This window comes from Oryzias melastigma, linkage group LG12 (genome assembly GCF_002922805.2).
Source record: "Oryzias melastigma strain HK-1 linkage group LG12, ASM292280v2, whole genome shotgun sequence".
Taxonomy (NCBI): Eukaryota; Metazoa; Chordata; class Actinopteri; order Beloniformes; family Adrianichthyidae; genus Oryzias; species Oryzias melastigma.
This window is the reverse complement of record NC_050523.1, coordinates 6,862,409-6,880,444: the sequence shown is the minus strand read 5'-3', so window position 1 is coordinate 6,880,444 and position 18,036 is coordinate 6,862,409. Positions and strand designations below refer to the sequence as shown.

Genomic DNA, 18,036 nt, shown 5'->3' with positions numbered 1-18,036 from the left:
TTTGTTTTCGACCACAAACTTCAGGTTCTGTTTCCGTTATTGAAATTAATAAAGCAGTGCTTTTGACTGAAAGGTAGAATTATTATATTACAATATTGGACAAAAATCCAGAAATACAGCATTTTTTCCACCATTAAATTCCATTAATTAAACCTTATTTTGAGAGTAGGAAACAACAATAAAAAAATGGTACTGTTGAGTATCAAAGAATCAACACTTTCTTTAGGGTTTTGTCTGAATTTCTTAACTTCTCACTAAATAGTGCTCTATTAAATGTGTCACCATTTTGCATTCTTGTCCGGATCTAGTGTCCTAAACATTTCTCAGAATTCACTGCAAAAAAAAAACAGTGTGCATCAATATATCGACCACAATGTGTTTTAACATTTTTTGTTTAAAAACATTGTATTTGAATGTATTTTTTTAAATAAACCATCAATGTTTTCATCAACAGAACACAGTGTATTCATAAATAATCATTGTAATATGCTGATACTGTTAAGGTTTTCCCTTTGTGAAATAGGTGAAGTCATATTTGACATTTAAAAAAAAAGTAGTGAGCACTGTGTCTGAATTATTTTAAATCAACATATGTATATTTATATACCAAACTGCATAGTTTGTTATTAGGGAGTAGGGTGAATTAGGACATAGCCTAAGACAGCCTTACAAAACGGCAAATCCACCATGGCAATGTCTAAACTCGCTAATGTAGTGAGCATCGCTACACTGGTTTGTTGCAAAGACTTCTGGGAAACTTCTAGGGTACTTGATTTTGGAATTGTAGATTCAGACAGTACAACAAAATGGTAAATGCACTATAGAGTGAGCGGTAAAGGAATTCAAACATCGCATGAATCTATTATTCTAGAATCCATTGTCCTAGAAATTTCCCAGAAGTCTTTGAGAAAAACCAGCGTGCATCAATCCTCAATAGATTGGGTGATATAGACCACAATTTAGTAATTCTCAGTATTTTTTTTCATTAGATGAAAAATAATTTCCATTTTTTTATTTTTATTTTTTTTATAAATAAACAATTCAAGTTTTTGTTTTTTAGAACACAGTGGATTCCTAAATAGGCTTTGTAAAATGTTAAGATTTAGGCTTTTAGATCTTTTTTCTGGAAATTCGTGACAAAATTTGAGGAAAGTCCCAGAGAAGAGGGGAACTTTCTTCTTCTACTAATAATTTCAGGCAGGTTGTACACTAGTGTGTGAAATGCTGCCCCCCACAGGTGCTCAGTCGAAGTCACTGAAATCTTATAATACAAATCAGTTTGACTGAGGAAATGAAGGAGTGGTCTTCTAACCAACAAATCAGAAACACATAACAGGCAAAAAGAAAAGGTGGAAATGTTCAAATCACTGAGTCTATCATAAAAAAATAGGGTGAACTTGTTAGCAGTTTCCCTTTTTGTGGAATATGACATCATGTCCTGGTTTTGGCTGATGTCACATCCTGTACTGCAGGGCGTGATTTGTAAAAGGTGTGTTAGCAGGTAGACTCATGGCATTAGCTGTTAGCTCGCTATTTTTTCAAAGCATTATGGACACAAAATGCTGGCTTCCAGACAATTTCTCCGTTTACGCGGTCTCCGGTAAGTCATTGCTAATGCTGCAGAATATGCTGAAGCCAAAATTTTAAAACTTACAGAGTATGACTGAATTTCATTATAAGAAATAAAAAATATTTGATGTTTTACTGGAATTTAAATGTTAAAACTCTTGAGTATTTAAAGTGGTGGTGTTAAAATGTAGCATTTTAAATATGCATTAGCGTAAAACTCTTTAGCAAACAGATAAAAATGTGATTAAAAATGTCAGAAGGGTGCTAATCTTTCTGTTTATTTATATTTATTTGACATAAATGTAAGAAATGCTTAAATGAAAGGGAGCAACAAGACATTGTAAGAGAAACAGGAAACAAGGGAAGTGCAAGGAAGCCTCAAAGGCGCGGTGATTATCCTCTGTAACAGGTGTCATTTTGTTCCCCTTTAAGTGCTTCTTCTGGCAGGATGTTCTGGGTCATAGGGTGTGCTCGATCACATACAGTAGCATCATCTGTATATCTCCTCCTGCTCCGAGTGTCTGTCCTTATCCTCATCTATCCATTCTGATTACACTTCTAATGGTTCCTCTTCACAGCAGCCACCACCTGTAATGGAATTATGCTTGAATGAGCAGCCTCGTCTGCTCTTTTCTCTCCTTCACACTTGCCCATCCCACCTTAGCATGCACACACATACACATTTTCATTTACAAAAAGAGCTCAGCACTGCTGAGGCATGGGAGAGAAGATGAAAGCATCACTGACAAATTTTCCAATTTAGGGTATTTCTCACGTGTTTTAGTCAGAAAGTAAGAACAAACACGACGGAGGCTCTCGTGTGTCTTCAGTGTGAGACACTCCATTCAACAGGGGAGATGGTTCATCTGTACTTATTTTGTACCTGGTTACCACGAAAATATGCTTTAATAACCGGTTTGTATTTAACACTTCTGTTCAATTTCACCTCTACTCTCTCCATGTCAGTCTTTACCTCCCCAGTACTGTTTTTTTTTTTGTGGCATTAGTGTTGCCTCTTGCTCTCCTCTGGGAAAATCACGCCTTCATCCTCCAACCCCACCAACCTTATCAGTGACAGGAGAGGGATGAATAAGGGATCAAAAGGGCCTTTTCTCTCCTTTTTTTTTCCTTTTCACACTGTCAGGTCATATTTACTCGCGGTCCCAGCGGTTCTGCACAATGCCACACACACCAATTACAAATGACAGCCTCTCTCATTCCTGGGAACTGGTTTGTGCAGTTGTGCTGTTGCCGCTGTGGCAAAATCTTACGACCCACGCTGATCAAAGGCTTACCAAGTTTGTCCCGGCTCAGTCTCACCACATTTGTCTCAGATGCAGTAAAGTCACTGAGGGGCAAAGGAAACGCACCAGCAGTATTTAAAATTATTGCAGTTGAACTTTACTTTTGTTCTTCATGGCGGGATTTCATGCACCAATTTCACACCATAGCATCATTCAAAACAATTCTAAGCCTTTTTGGCTTCTATTAGGGGTGTTAAGATTCATTTGAACAATAGTTTGATTCATATCATAAGTTGTGGTTGCCGATCCGATTCTTCGTCGATATTGATTAATTTTGAACGATCCAATTCACTGATCAATAATTGATCCAGGGCAACTTTAGCCAAAAATTCAACCAGTAAATACCTGGTACTGAACAATGCAGGTGAAATTTTCCAGATTCCTTGCATTTCTTACAAGATAATCAAGTGTAACTTAACTATGTAAACAAACAAGTAAACAAGAATTAGTGGCAAATCCATTCAGATTTTAGTTTTAGTCACAGCTGTTATTCCACATATAAATAATAACTTTATAAAACATTCTGCCACACTGCATGGTCACATCTTTACAAAAATCCTGTTTTTCTTTAAATTGAGATTTTAAATTTAATTTATTTCAACATTAGATCATGATGATGGTTGATCATTTTTTGCTATGTTGTCCATTGGCATGTGGTCGTTTTTAAAATCACATTATAGTAAAATAAACATATCATATCTCAAGTCAAATGGTATTTTCCAGTATCGATTATTGATTTATCTCATTTCTAAAATATTTTTTGTGTTTTACTGGCCTCAGACAGCTCAATCTGGTTGGATCGTCGGAATAGAAATCTACTCATCAATTAATCGCAGCACCCATAGTTTTTATCCATCTTATCTCTTATATTTTGTACATTTTTCCATTGAATAACTATTTCTTTACACCAAATTGATAAACCAAAAATATCAAATTCAGAAGCCCCTCATTTATCATTAATGTTCCATAAATTACCCACAACAGGTGAAATCTACAAAGTAGAAAAGTTGGATTATAGATATTTTATGCTGTAAAACCCCTAAATATACACTTTTCTCAGACGGAAAGGGACATTTTTACACTTTTCTTTCTTGTTTAAACTCTTAAATTGCAAACTTTTGTAGAAAATACGTCATTTTTTTATTGAATGAAACCAAATATCTGCTTCAGATTGAAGATTTATGTAGATTTGGCAAGATGCGAATATCTGTTCAGGAGACACAAGACGGAGGTTATTTTATGTCTCCAGCCAGAACACAGTGCGCCATCAAAACAAAAAAGTATGCAGAAATTGCACTGATAAAAATCTGCGAGACCGCATAAAGTGAACCGCAATATAGCAACGGACCACCGTATAGCAACCAATATTGGGAAAAAGTGAGACCAGTTATCCTAAACCTCCAATAGTTTTAGTGTTCTTAATTTCTCTATCTGTTCATTTTTTTATTTTTTTTTTCACCCTCCTTCAGGAAAGTGCAAAGTACTTTGAATAGCTTAAAACAGCAAGAATGTATTGAGCTACGCTAATTTTTTTTGTCTGTATCTTCCATTAAAAAGTCAATACTTCAACTACACTATCACATCAAATTGGCCGTGAAGCCATGATAAGATAGCCAATAATATTAAAACTGCATCAGGGTTAATAATTGTTATTAGGAGACGCAAGCTAGCAAAAATAAAGTTAGCCAAAATTCCCAGAGCATTTGAGGGTTCCCTCAGCTTCCCTATTATGCCGTCCTAAAACCTCGGCTGTGGCGGGCTGCGGTGCAGAGGACTGGCAGTAACCCACCACTTAATGAGTACGGCCCACTGCTGCTCCTGCCAGGCAAAGCAAGCAGGAAATTCTCTTATCAGAAAAGAGCAGAACTCATCTCCCAAACAGCCGACAGACCCCCTGCATAATTGATTCCAATCGTCCCAAAATGGCTATTCTGTGCCTCAGACTGCTTTACTTACAGGTCTTTGAGTTTGGAAACCAGCTTTTTTAAAATGTGATTTAAGCTTTGATCTTGGCTGTGTTAATATATATATATATGTTCTCAATCCTGGCATTTTTGTGGTTCCCAAACTGGCAAGATGTTTATTTTCAGGGGTGAATTGTGACTGCCCGGAGAATGGCAGATTTGGGGCTCAATTCCATGGTTGGGTCATTCCAAAGACTCTAAAAATGGCAACCATTGCTTCGCAGCTCGATACTCGGTATTAAGAGGTTGGATTAGGGGGTTAAATCACCAAATGGTTCCTTAGATCACCACTTCCACCAGGGGATGGGTCGAATGCGGATACAAATCCGTGACACCAAGTTGTGTGACTTTAAAGTTCTACTAATAGATGACTGTTCTTCTAATTATTATAACCTCAAATTGAGACAAATTAAATTATCTTTAAGAACATCAGAAGTAGTTCATCAGAAATTTACTTCTGACATGGACGGGACTGTTGGCTAGGAGTAAGCCTGCCCTGACTTCCCATCATTTCTAACCTGACATTAAAATGGTGAGCAATATCGGATCTATCTATACAGATTTAAGGCAGAAGTCGGCTCAGAAGAGGAAAACGAAGGCGTACTGTATAGGGAGCTTGTGTCCCGCCGACTGAGGTACCTTCATCAATGCTACAAGCTTTTTCCAATTTGCTCCTGATTCACAATAAATTAAATAAATGATTTTCATCTAAGTAGATCTTTAACATGTGATCGCTGTTTATATTCTTTTTTTTTCTTTCTCGTGAAGAATGCAGACTTTTGATCATTTTTTACAATTTATAATTGTTGCTTAACATTGTCTTCAATAAACTATTTTTTTTCTTGAATAATAGCTGAGTTTGAACATCTACTGCAAGTAAAGCAAAATAAATTTTTTTACACTATTTTCTGGTTTAATCGACATTTTTGGTATTTTATGTATAGGAATTGGGTATTGAATAGAAACTTTTGTCACAAAAATTCCATTTTAAATGTGCTTCCTCTGTTTTGGGCTTGAAGATGTTATTTATATTCTGAACCTTTACTTTAATAACTGGTTTCCCTTTATATATTCTCCTTGCTATTAAGTCATGGTTTCCTGTTTTCCTTTGTCAGTCCTGCTATTCTCCTCGTCATTGTTGGAGGTTGCTCCTGTCATTTCAAGCTTGCTTTTTTTTATTTTTTAAGTATTTATTTTTTTCTGGCGAGCTGTCTGACAGGGGTTTTAGAAGTAAGTCTGTTTGACGTCGGGCCAAATTGCACAGAAAATAAATGGTTTTGTTTTTCTTTTGAGTGGTTGAAAATGTTCAGTTAAAACAAAACCTTTATACAAACATATTTGGTTATAAGTGTTTCCTAGTTTTCTTTATTTAGTTTTATGGATGGCTCTATGGTGGAGGTTGCTTCTTTTCCAATCGGACGAATCGCTCTAAGTTTCTTGTATCTGAACAGACCAAATGAACCAAAACGGCCAACGTAGCTGGGCTTTATGTGACGTAAACGGAGAGCCTCAAAGAAACTTTATTTCATTAATTCTTATAAGTAGGGATGTAACGATGCAGTCACGCCACGATTTGATTCACAGTTTTAAAGTCACAATTTTGATTTCTTTCTCAACACAAGGAATTAAAACATTTTAAGGGCCAAATATGTTTTCTTTTTGGTCAAAGTGCAGTAAGGTTGCAGAGTGTGCAATAAATCTCCGGTTTGCTTGAATTTGCAGTTATAGTTGCGTCCGCAACATCTCAAACTCCTGGAGGGACTAACTTGTGTAAAACTTCTGATTCAGAAGGAGCTGCGGGAATTTGCCAGGAGGGGAGCGCAGTTTAAGAGCCTGTCCGCTACGCCTACACACACACAGGCATGCGCACACACACTCGCAGCATGCCTGCATGGAGAAAAGGCATCAACTCTGCATTTCTAAATCTAGGCACCGGCTGTGACATTTTTTTTTTACAACCATAAAAATGTTGATTCACTTGGCCGTCGCCTCCTTAGCAACCACCTTGCAGCATGCCTCCGCTGCACCAAAATAGAAAGTAAAAAGTATTGTACCTGATGTTGATACAGATGTTCAAAGTTGGCCAGTGAAATATAAAGTTTGAATAAGTGAGTGAACTATCCCAACAAGAATTGGGAACCTTTTCATTATTCTTTTTCCCATTGTTTTTCTCCTGCCTCATAACTCCTGGCCAATGACAAGACAAGACAAGAGCTTTAGCCAATGGGTTTTGTTTACAGGCTTTAGTTTGCGACAGAAATATCCAGTAGATGGACATCTGAATACAGACCAAATACAAAGTTCAGGACTCAATCCGGACCAAATTAAATAGACTCAGTCCACAGACAAGACAATTTTCCAGTCTGAATACACTCTCAGCCAATGCTGAATTTCGATGGCTTTTATCTGTTTTGTAATAACGGAAAAGAAACTAAATTAAGAGGCTAAGTAAACTGAAAAGATGAATCTGTGCAACAACACTAATTGCCATCCACAGCCTTCTCTTTCCCTGATACTTATAACTATGCCATCATAATCATTTTAGCGTCTTTTGTACGTTACTGTTGAACAAATTTGTGGGTTTAACATTCTTTTCTTATATCAGACACCAGTAGTGCTGATTAAAAAGCATCCCAATCCTTTCTTCATAGCTTCCTTACATTGTTTAAATTCCTCAAAGTTGATAAAAACACGAGTTTGTGTATTTTTGCTTCTGTTTGTGATATTACAGCATATTTTTTCTTTGCACTAAATGAGTTTCCTTAAAGAAATCTTCAAAGATGTAGTGCTGACATTTTCTGTAGCAGAGTAATTACACGAGCACAGTTCACCCACGTTTATGACATGCATGCTAGAACCTGTTTTTGTCTTCAATCGCTGCCTTTTTAAGTCTGAATCCTCACATTGGTTAGTTTGTCTTTGTTTTTTGTATCTTTTTTTCAGACTGCGCCATAGGACTTTCTTTCTTCTGTAGTCACTGCAGAGGCAGCTGCTCTCTCCTTTATCTCCGTAACCAGTCGATCCTGATTGAAGCCAAACGCTTTATTGCATGAATCTAAAATCCCCAGATTAAAAGTGCAAATAGATGAAAAATGTGGCTCCACATCTTGATAGGTTTGGAGCTATAACCCAATGGGATTTTTTTTATTATTATTATTAGTACTACTGCTCAAGAAAAAGCCCAGAGGGGGATGAAAGGGAATGTGTCAATATTTTATTACTTTCTATGTGGAATCAGTTTTTTTCTTGTTTTTTTCTGGTTTTGTTTTGGCTCTGCCAAAACATAAAAAAGCTTAAATACACACTTAAATCTGTGGCAAGGTAAATATCTCAACAATCAATTCTCTTAGATCACTGGCCAAATGAAAATGTTGGTGCATCAAACAAGTGTCTGTTCAGATTTTAGTTACTAGTTATGATCAGTTAGGTTATAGTTACATGCACGTATACTGGAGACCCGTGCTGGTGCTGCCAATGTTTGGGTTGTTTGGATCCTTGGTAGATTGTAGAGTCCAGTTCAAGGGGAGTGCTGGTTCTTCTAAGCCTTGTTGAAAATGGAACAGAGTTGTTAAAGGCGAGTCAAAGTCCCATTAGTTCCCTGGATTGGACCCATCCCTTGGGGTAGAGGTGAGCTGTACACATAGCCACGCTCTGGAACCATTTGGTGGTTTATTGCTTTGTGGTAAGTGTATTGTGAAAGAATTTGTGAGGATAATCAAAGTTACAACTACCCTTATAACTAGATATAGGCTGTTTGTGGGCAAAAAATTGGCAAACCTGAACAGGGTACACAAGGAGCACACTCTTATGACTTGAACACCACTTACATACCCCTATTTCAATCTGCAGGACTTGGGGAAATGGGCATTTTCATTACCCTTGCGTGTTGTGTAAATGTTTGTCACAACTTCTCTCTAACAGCCTGCCCCTAAAAGAATTGTAATGAACACTTTTCTCTAGGGTTTCTGTCATAGCATAACTGACAAAAACCAAACCGAAGTCGACAGGGCTTGCAGTACCCCTCCCCAAAAGAGCAGATCCCAGATGCCCAAAGTCAAACAAAAGGGGATACATGGAGAAACCTCCACAGGAACATGAAGAATGGCCCCAACAGTCCAGGAATAGATTAGGTGGATTTGGCTTGACATGACTTGAATATGGCTGCAGGAAACCCATCTGGCATGGTGTGGTGTGGACTGCAATAACAGAGAACCTTGTCAGTGCAGCAAAAGTTCTGCTCTTGGGTCCAAGGTGGTCAGGTCATTCTGTCAGGACCCATAACATAACTGCCAAAAGTCCACAGTCCTCACAGTCATAGAGTCTGCAATCTTTCTTTTGTTTTGGGCCACCTGAATCCCCTCAGGAGGATTGCCAATTTTTTGCCCACATACAGCCCTTATACAAGGGCGGTTGTGACTAAGGTCTTACTTTGACACTAATTTGCCAATACTGAGTTGTAGAGTTGATCAGTCATGTGCTCTGAGTGCATATTTCAAAGGATATTTGAGAATAAATTGTGTTTTTGGCACATGAAAGCATGAAAAAGATGGCACCATATAGAAGTAGCAAAAGGGGACAAAACAGAGTCACCAAATTCTAAAAAGTATATTCACAAAACCTTCCATTAGGTTGTCTTTGTCTGTTTTACTAAAGTCCCACTCCAACTACATTTTTTTCTCTTTTTTGGGGGGATGGGGGGGGGGTAAATCGATCCCAGTGGCTTTTTAAGTACAATTATGCAGTTTAACCAAAATTAAATAGCCTGTGTGAAGATATATTTTCAGAAAAGCAGCAAAGGTAAGAATCGGCTAATTTCCCATCAACTTTTTGTTTACACTCTCCCTCTTACGGGACCTCACAAGCCCAGGCTAGCATTAGCAAAGCAAAAAAGAAGAAATGTTGCCCTATATCCGAGCTATTTCACCATACAGTTTTAAGCTAAATGCCAGTTTAGAGAAGGAAAAATAAGACGATACAAATTTGTCTGCAAGTGGATCCATCTGAATGGGAACAAAGAACGAAAAATTTTGACCGCCCATGGAAATTGCTATGTCACAAACCTGAGATTTTCCAAGCCTGCTCCTGATCCAACATGATTTGAATGAAGAAATACTCAGAAGCGCAGTTTTAATCTTAAATTAATGCCGTCCATCATGGAAAAAATAGTACAAGAACATGCTTAGACCAAAAACACAAATTTTATTGGGGCATGTCCTTAATAGAATTCTTAAGTATTATTGGAAAAAAAAACAGACAAATTTGAGGGCTTATATATTTGAAATAGTTGGTTTAACCCGACTAACGTGCTTAGTTTTGCATGAATCCACAAAAGCTCACACTTCCCCCAACATCCGTTTGTTTTGTTTTTAGCATCTAGCCTATGTGCTCACTTTCATTTGTGCCCGTCTGTTCACACAGACTGATTACTATGAGATCCTGCCACAATCAGAAAGCCTCACTGTGTTCCACTTGTCATCTTCTGATGCTGTTTAAGCACAAAGTTTTCAGAGAACGGACATGCGGGACATTTCTGTAGCACGCTGTCAGCAACAGGGACCCAACTGCAGGTGAAATAACATGCACCATTTCAAATGACGCCCCTTTTTACGACAGCTGTCACAGTAAACTAAGGTGAGAGCTACATTTTTTTTCTCTCATTTGTTTAGCTCTTAATGTTATGAGCATGACTTGTAAACAGCTGGAGAGAATGACTGTGATTTTTAAGGAACAGTTTGGTTTAAGCCACACAAGGCGACTCCTTTTCCATTTTCTTGCTCAAGTTTTGTCAGCAAGAGCGAGTTCGGGTAAATCGCAAAGAAATTGCACCTCCACAAACATCTTGATGCATTTTAAAAACTCCCTTTCGAATGTTTTTCCCAATTTGACAACAGTTGCAATCCATGCATAACAAAAAGGTAAAAGGTGAAGCAGTAGAAGTGTTTTGATTATTCTGCAGATCCAATCCTGACTTGTAAATGTCTTAAAAACTGCTGGGGGGAAATTGGACCTGAGCAAAGTTTCTAAAAACAAAACACATTTTTGGTTTGGTGAATTAAATAAAAATGAGCAGTTGAGAATTCTAAACATTGTTCAACAAAAGCCTCATCTGTATGGTCTTTTTATTTAGTTTGTCCCCTTGACACAAGAAGAGTTTTTGCTCCGTCAAATTGTTTTTAGGAATATTATTTGACTGATCTATGACACATTTTATAGTAAGGTGACGAATACAATACCACTGCGCGATGGGGAGGTATTGGCAGAATCTTCAACATTAGCTGCCACCGCCTGATTTTTTTTTCATTTTTTATTTATTTTTATTTATTTATTTTTTTTGTTAGTAATGCTGGATATCAGTTATAATTTCCAGAAACAATTGTATTCGATTCACAAGAGTCTAAATCAATTTGATTCCGATTTTTTTTTTGTTTCCGATTCTTCAATTCAATTACATTTTAAATTTACAAATTTATACACATTTGTTAAGAAATACATTAAGAATCTATTATTTAATTTGAATACATTTATTTTAATCTGATACAGTTCGCATATTGTAAAATGTATTAGTTAACTACTGAGATTTTTAATATCATACAGTGATAGATTCTCTAAAAGAGAAGTTATAACAAAAATGTTCAGATCATTAACATTGTAAACATTGTTCTTCTTCTCGTGGAGGGCGTTTCAGTTTGGCCACTAGGTGGCGATCGTGTCATAGACAATACTTTATTTAAGAAGAAGACAACAGTATGAATTGAAAAAACAAAGTTTTAGACCACAAATAGTTACTTAAGAAATATTTCCTTAAAGGAGTTTTGAAAATTCCTGCCTGTACGTAAATAAAGATGTTCATTTAGTCAGAAATGTGTATATTTTTTTTTTTTTTTTTTTTCAACCGAGCGTTAGCATTAGCAAATTCTATTGAACGTTAGCATCAAGCTAGCTGACTTTAGCTTTGTGTGCTAAATTGATTTATATCTTTTGTGAATCGATTATTGATCTATTGAGCTTAAAACAATTCAAATTGATTATTTGATTTTTATTTATTTTTTTTCAACCCAGCCCTAATTGTTAGCATGGTTATGGATGTAGACGGTGGCAGTCAGGCACCTGTCAGGTGTTGGGGATGGTAGCATGGCAAAATAACAGCTGGGCGGTGGCAGCTGGATTTGAAGACGTGTAAAGGTCTCCAGACGGCAGCTGTTCATATGAAGTGCCACCTGCTACTCTCTAGCCTGTTTATAAGATTATAGCTATGTAGCCCGCTATAAAAAAAAACGGGCCATTCTACATCACTGGACATTCGCAAGACAGTTTCAACTTTTTTCTTAAAACTTCCACGGATATCTTCCAAATTTGCTTAAAAACTTGCATTTAGGTTGCTTTACTGTAGCATTTTGGGACATGTGACTGTAGTCTTAGTCCAAACTAATCTAAAAATGTTCTAGCTAGAAGTATTTGAAACGTGTACTTCATCTTCAGGGAAACACATTGATGTGGGTTTCTGTTTTTATCTGTTTTCATTTGATCTCAGAGGAAAATACAAGATTTCATAAAACATGTAAGCAAAGAAAGGATGTGATAATCATGTGCCCATTCTGTCCCTTTAAGGAACATTTAACAAGTAAATTGGGTGACAAGCCCCTCCCACTGCTGTTCTTTCAACATACACCTCTATATTTAGAATGAAATATTCTTCCTCATCATCTTTTATCTCGTTTATGAATTCATGGTCTAATCCAGAGATTCAAACAACTCCAAAGTGTTTGGACAAAACAAATCTATTTATATGCAATACAATAAAGTTACAGTAAGTTCATATTCAATATTTCTGTCTATAGTTCATTCCCCTTTATTTCCGTCCAGTCAATATCTCTTTCATCAGCGCTGACTGACCATTAGGCACAAATAGCCCACACAATGTTTTATTGATTTCAACATTGCTTTGTAGAAACTGATTGAAGTTGCTCAGAATGAAGGAATTAGGATTGTCCTTTCTTCCTGCTCAAATGTATTCATCTGTCATTAAAGTATTTTTAAACGTGCTTGCAGTAAACCGTCAGCACCCTACAGACAGCGGATCCTGAAGCTCTGTGTCGGCAAAGCTTAACCTTAACTTAAAGTGGATCTGCAGCTCCTCGGGGAACATTTGTGCCTCCTTTCATGTTCGCACTGTACACTGCAGACTTCAAAAACAAGCAGGAGTTTGACAGAATGTCTGGGACGGCTCTGCAGAAGGATGATGGCTAAGCATGAGTCTGGAGAGATGTAGTGGACTGGAGCATATGGAGCTCATCTACAGAAAGATAAAAAAGGTTGAGGAAGAACAGAGGTTAAAATGTCCTCTGTACCTTATCAGCAATAAAGCATGGATGCCATTTAGTTAATATGCTGCAGAGACTAGCAAATGTAAGAGTTTATGATGTCTGGAGACTTTTATGATTCCATACTAATTGTAGATCATATCAAACCACAGCAGGAGTGATCACAATTATTACCAATTCCATAGGGCTGGGTTGATAAAATCGATTTGAATCAATTTAAGCTTAATAGATCAATAATCGAATCATAAAAATATAAATCGATTTAGCACATGAAGCTTGATGCTAACGTTTAATGGAAATTCCGATAGGACAGCTAATGCTAACGTTTGGTCAACCTAAGCAAATATTGCTGAGTAAATGAACGTCTTTATAAACTCACAGGTCCTTTCAGGAAATATGTTTTAAAGTAACCATTTGTTATCTAAGACACAGTATCGCCCCCTGGTGGCCAAACTGAAACGACCTCCAGGAGAAGCAGAACAATGTTTGCAATGTTAATGATCTGAACATATTTGTTAGAACTTCTCCTTTTGAGAATCTATGTAACACTATGATATTGACAATGTCATTATTTCACTGATACATTTTAAAGTATGTCAATACTAGATTAATAATGTATTTCTAAACAAATGTGTAATCTCAAAATTGAATTGCAAGAATCTAAATAAATCAGAATTAAATTGATCCAAAAATCTTGTAAATCGAATAATTTCTGGAAATATTTGACACCCAGCCCTACAGTTCCATTATTTTCCAGTTCAGTAAAATAAATGTTCAATAAAGCAAATTTACAGCTCAATTTCAGTCTTGCAAAAGCATAGAAAATATTGCCTTTTTCACCAGAAATTTGAAATGCACTTGGGAGCTTTCAACAGATTGGGCTGTCACCTTAGAGTTTAAGCTGGAAGTTACCAGCAGACCGGGTCCTGCCCTGAGTTCTTCCCTCGGTCCAAAGACATGCAAATTAGTTTGACTAAACGGTTCAAAATTGTATAATGATCTGTCATTTTGTGTTGGACTGGTGACCCGTTTGGGTTGTAACCTGCCGTATTGCCTTTTTTTGAAGTCATTTTTAATATTATCATCCTGTTGTCAAAAGACAGCAAGGATGACAAGAAAAAAAAAGATAAATATTAGTTTTAAAACCAAACGTCTTTCTAAAGTTTGCCAAAAATCATTCATTTTGGCATAGAGAAACTTTTACCTAAAACCTTTAGTCAAAGGTAATTTTCCCAGTGTGACCACTGCTCTTTGTTTCATCAGAAGGTTTTCTACATTTGAAAATGTACAATAATTAACTCTGTACAACTGACATGTAGGGTTTGGTTCATTTGCAAGTGAAATCAGATTCTAATACAAAGTCAGTAAAGACAAAAGGAACCAGTGGACTATAGAAGGTTGATAGATGCCCACACATCACTTTTTACAAATCCAAACTCTTAAGTTTATCTTCAAAAGACAGACATAATTGATGTTGGACTCAGAACGTCGATGGCCTCCGGATATTTTTTTTTTTTCTTTTAGAAAGTCAGTCCTCCGTTTTGCTGGTGACCTGGTTTAAGTATGTTTCACTAATAAGAAGCATTAATGGTAGTTCAGTTGGAAAAAACACTGGTCCTCAAGACCTAGACTTTGACAGCCATACACTAGAAGTCAAGAGTTTAGGTAAAGTCCAATTCTTCCCCTACACTAATGACTTCTCCCTACCCCAACATTTAGCCCTCCAAATGGAGATTTATGGAAAATTAGTGTCTTCTACTTTGAATGTCACTACCGCTCAATGATGTAATCAGTAGTCGTCAGTCATCTATGTTAGCGCATAGCTGTCAGTGCTCAGAAAATACTTGACATCAGTTTTATAACTTTGAAAAGTATTGCTAAAACAAAAAGTCAATACAGTATCCCCCGTTATTTGCGAGTGATAGGAACCGGACATATCTACGATTACGAAGAATCTATAAATACGGATAACCCCTCTGTCCTAGTTTCAGTATTTATTTATTATATTTAGTTCTCTGTGCTCCTGTTTGGTGCAGTGTGATTCATATGTTGTTCCTCTTTAGTGGGAGGGATTCCAGTTCCTGGTGGATCACCTGTGCCTCCTGTTCTTGGTCGTGGACCGCACCTCTGGCTCGTCTTGGGTGTGGACCACGCCGCCACCCATCCACCAGTTCTATCTGAACTCTATTCAAATACGTAGTTGTAGAGTTGGATAAGCTGATTCCTCTTTAATAGTCCTGGTAAATCCCCTGTCCATCCTGGGAGACGTTTCTTCTTTTTTTCCCTGAATCAGGTTTTCTAGGAGTTTTTCCTTACTGGGTAGAAGGGTCTAAGGGCAGGGATAACCATTTTTTTAGTCTGTTTAGTTTAGCAATTAGCTATTGTTTATATATTATGGCCGACCTTCTGTTTCTGTACAATGACCGGCATTGAGTCCAATGAGGCTCTTCTTTTGTGATATTGAGCTATATATGTAAATACAATTGAAAGGAATTGGGTTTCCCCTTTAAAAATCTATTTCGGACACCCTTACCCCTCAAAATCCCCATACAATTGGAAGGGGTAAGCTGGAGGGGTAGGGAGGAAGAATTCGGATTTGGAACAAGCCCCTAACTCTGTCAGAGGTAAACCAAGAACAACTGAGTGATGTAGGTTTGGGCAGTTTGAAAAGAAAAATAATATCCTACAACCGGGACACCTGTGGTGTCAAGGTAGAGTAGTTAATCGGAAGGTCATGGGTTTGGTTCCCGCCCTGACCACCCATGTGTCAAAGGGTCCTTGGGAAAGATACTGAACTCCACATTACTGCCACCAGTAAAAAAAATAAATAAATAAAAATAATATGTAATAAAAATGTTTGGAAAAGTGTTGCAGGGTTATAGAAATGAATCAGAGGGCTATAAGGACAAGTGAGTTTTTTTACTCAAACTAACTTTTTGGTTTTTTTGCCTCAAGCAAGTAGTTCTTGTAACATCTCTACTGGAAGGTCCATTCTCGAATGCAGTGAAAACACACTTCTCACCCAACTGAACACATTTCATAGAATTATCAAAGTATAAGAACATCTTAAGAATATTTAAATCAGGTTTGATTTATTTTCTTTCTTCTTTCTTGACAGTTAATAATATGCAGAAGAGTTTTAAGATGGATAAAAGCTTTGACATATTAGAGGGAACTCCAGCTTTTCCGAGAACAGATCCTTCCACCTTTAGCCTGCTCTCCCAACTGAGTAATTTACAGAACTTGTTCAAGGATTGATTTTTTTTTTCCTTTTTTTTTTCTTAAGTGCCAAAGATGATGAAAGTGTTGGAGCTTCTTTCATGCCGTCCTCACACCCACCCATTTCTCCCGTCAAAGCGCTGTTTTACCATCCTTTTTAGGCAGAAATTGCTTAACCTTGTTTGGCATTCGGCCCCAGTCTCTCTGGCATCTACCGCAATAAATGTGAAATTTCCAGCCATAATACTGAGTTATTACAATCATTCTATATTATGTTTATTTCTGGGGGTTAGGGTTATTTAATTTCACCTAAAAGTGCATTTACACAGATTATATGAAATCAAATAACTGGAAACCACACACATGGGAGTGACACTCAAACCTTTTCCAATACTTTAAGCCTCACACTGAGCCGTGTCATAAAACTACAATAAATGATCACAAACTGTCAAATGTGTTTAACATAATGTAGATGAAAATAATGGCTACTTTGCATTTTGCTCTGAAATCTTAAGCTGAGATGCTTTGTTATGCAAAACACTTTAGAACAGATGGGTTCATTTATCACCTGTGTACAGCCGACAATATTCATTACTTCATTCCCTGAAACAGAGATCTGGGGAAGGAAAAAAAGATGGAGCCCATCTTTTGTTTTCCTTGTGAATCACTCCATCCTTAATTCAATCAGTTCTGTCCAGTCAGGCATTTATCTGAAGAATGTAAACAGAAAACTGTTTTCATTTCTGCCAAAACTCCCCAAAACAGATTGTCATGGCGGGGGCCCAGCTGAGAAGCTGCTCCAAATTTTTAATTTGTGATATCCAAATCTGCATTGGAAGCAAAAAAAAAAAGAGCTCTTTTGTTTGTCTAAATGAACAAAAAGTTAAGAGGAAATAACTCTCAGCCATGTGTCTGCATCTTTTCATCATGCTGCAATTAGAAAGACTCTCAGTATTGACACTGATGCTACTAATAGTTATTGGCCTTATCTCAGGTAGTAGCTCATGGTCCCTGAACTGTGAGATTAATGGTTTTGTCCCCACTGATGGCCTCTGCTGATAATGATCTCTTTTCCATGTTGGGAGTCACCTAATTAATCTAAGTTCCAACTTCTGAAATGACTCGATCTGCTTTTGAAGAAGGTGACGGCTCAAACTCTCCTGCTTTATAGGCGACTGCAACGTTTCTTGAGTGCATCGCAGATCAGTTAGACTTTAAACTGGTGGGATGAATTACATTTAACAGCATTCTTTGATGGGTGGAACTTTAGAGTGGAAATGCCTATTAGATATTTAGCATTACCTGCAGTAATGCTAGTGTTAATGCTGTAGGCTAAATTGAATTGAATTAATTTATTGCGTAAGGACAGATATAAAAACATAGACGTACTGTTGATAGCAGTCCCATGCCCATATCATAATGCTTTTAGCCATGAAAAGTTTGCAGCATTTGTCCTTAGCTGGGCTTTTTTTGTTTGTCTGTTTTACAAATTACAGATATGCATAAAATGAGAGTAAAATACAGGTAATAAAACAAAACGTCATTGTTAAAAGATTACATAAACCAGTTTAAAAGATACAGGGATGTGTGGCTGCTAAAGATGCAAGAGCTGATACCTGAAATTGCTGAAGCTGAAAGCTTGCTAAAATACTAGAAAAA

General features: G+C 37.0%; 1 protein-coding gene across 2 annotated transcripts in view; it reads left to right on the top strand.

Moving 5' to 3' along the window:
* Nucleotides 1-808: 808 nt before the first annotated feature.
* The window catches only part of fibcd1 (fibrinogen C domain containing 1), a 222,721-nt gene continuing 205,493 nt past the window's right edge, over nucleotides 809-18,036 (top strand). For both annotated transcript variants that reach the window (XM_024299837.2, XM_036214653.1), the window contains exon 1: nucleotides 809-1,600. The gene's annotated coding sequence lies outside the window, so the exon portion shown is untranslated. The remainder of the gene's footprint in view (nucleotides 1,601-18,036) is intronic.